At 62.5% G+C, this 1,702-nt stretch overlaps 1 long non-coding RNA gene across 1 annotated transcript; it reads left to right on the top strand.

Annotated features, from left to right (window-relative positions):
- Positions 1-452: 452 nt before the first annotated feature.
- On the top strand, positions 453-1,640 carry LOC141372262 (uncharacterized). Its single transcript, XR_012377516.1, has 3 exons — positions 453-573; positions 782-945; positions 1,484-1,640. It is a non-coding gene; the product is annotated as an uncharacterized lncRNA (long non-coding RNA).
- The last annotated feature ends 62 nt before the right edge of the window (positions 1,641-1,702 follow it).

Genomic DNA, 1,702 nt, shown 5'->3' with positions numbered 1-1,702 from the left:
ATCAAGTATTTGGGGCTGCTCAGAGATCCACCATGCCCCCCAGGGGTAATGAGCCCTTTGGAGGGGGAGCGGCCTGTAGGCTAGGTTGACTGGGGCATCAGAAAGGATGGGTACTTGAGAAATGGATAAAACTTAGGAATCAGGAAAAGTGTCCTGCATCCCTCCTCCCCCCAGTGCCCAGGCTGCTCAGCTCTGCTTTCTTGGCCACACAGCTCCATGGAGGTAAGGCCGGCGCAGGGCAGTGGCTGTCCAGGTGTTCCACCTCCTTGAATAATGGGTCCCTTCTCACTCTCCGGGCATCTTGGCCCCACCTTAGGCCCTTCCGAGCTCCAGGGTGAAAACAAACAGCTGAGGGAGCAGAGTGGAGTGTGTCCTAGGGCGGCAGTCCCCATCCCCCCACCCCCTGCCTGGTGCACCAGGCACTATGACACAGAGCACAAAGTAGAAATATCTTTGTCACCTGTCGGGCCTCGGGCAAGTCCTTCAACCATGGGAGTCTCACTTCCTCTGCTGTAGGATGGGGATCCTAATAGCCAGAAGGCCGGGGTACGGTTGACACAGGGCCGGCACACAGTAAGTGCCCCAGATGTGGTGGGGGGAGTGGGTGCTATGATGCTGGGACCAGGGCAGGGGAGGGAAGGTCCTGAGGGTCTTGCCGAAGACATGGAGAGGGCCGAGGACCCTGGGCCCAGGAGCAGTGTGGGAGCCGAGTCTCGAGTGTCAGCCCCACCTTGGGGCAAGGCCAGCACTTGGGCTAAACGGCAATCCTTCTGCTCCTCAGTGTCTGAGGACTCTGCCCCCGGAAGTGGTGGCTGGAGCACACCATGGAGCTGGCCCTTACTGCCATCCTGCTCTCCCTCCTCCCCATGGCCCTCCAGGAGAGCACCCCCGCTCTCCCAGCCAACTTCTCCCCGCCCAATGCCTTTGCCATAAGCCTGGATTCAGGTAGGACAGATACGGGGGCCGGGGGGGGGGGGGGCAGGCACTGCAGGAGAGAGTGCCTGAGTGTTGGGGGCAGATCAAGAGGCCTGTGTAATGCCTTCCCTGCCCCTTATGCCCTGTGCCCGGGCAGGTCCTCTAAGGAACCCAGGGGTCGGGAGGGGGCTCTCCTTCGGACCCCCCAGACCTCCGCACCTTCACCGCCTCCACCGGCCAAGCGCAGATGATGTGGCACGCACTGTGCGGCAGGCAGGAGCATTGGACCAGCGGCTCACAACTCCCCTCTTCCCACCGAGCCTGCAATAACCACCCAGGCCCCCAGCTCCCACTTCCCCCAACTCAGCTGCTGTGCAACGCGCCCCCCCCCCCAGGGCCAAGTCCTTTCCTAGAGCGGAAGGTCCTACATCACAAGGAATTCCACCTTGTAGAGCCCGAGGAGGGACCAGGTGCCAACCTGTGAGCCCCAGGGATTAGGAGGGTCGTTCTGTGGGGCCGGGGAGCCAGACGGGACCACGCCTAGCCTGCCCATGGGCTCCCCCTGCAGTGTGTGGACGCCCACGTGTGTCAGGCCGCATCATGTCGGGGCAGAATGCCAAGCTGGGCCAGTGGCCGTGGCAGGTCAGCCTGAGGGAATATGGACAGCACGTGTGTGGGGGTTCCCTGATCGCTGAGGACTGGGTGCTGACTGCAGCCCACTGCTTCGACCAGTGAGTATCTTCCGAGGGCACAGGTGGGAGCAGGGGGTAGCCAGGACCGGCCCTTC

This window comes from Callorhinus ursinus, unplaced genomic scaffold, assembly GCF_003265705.2.
Source record: "Callorhinus ursinus isolate GAN/ISIS: 27379988/994484 unplaced genomic scaffold, GSC_fseal_2.0 scaffold4029, whole genome shotgun sequence".
NCBI classification, from domain to species: domain Eukaryota; kingdom Metazoa; phylum Chordata; class Mammalia; order Carnivora; family Otariidae; genus Callorhinus; species Callorhinus ursinus.
The sequence above is the reverse complement of the archived record's forward strand: the minus strand, read 5'-3'. Positions and strand labels throughout refer to the sequence as shown.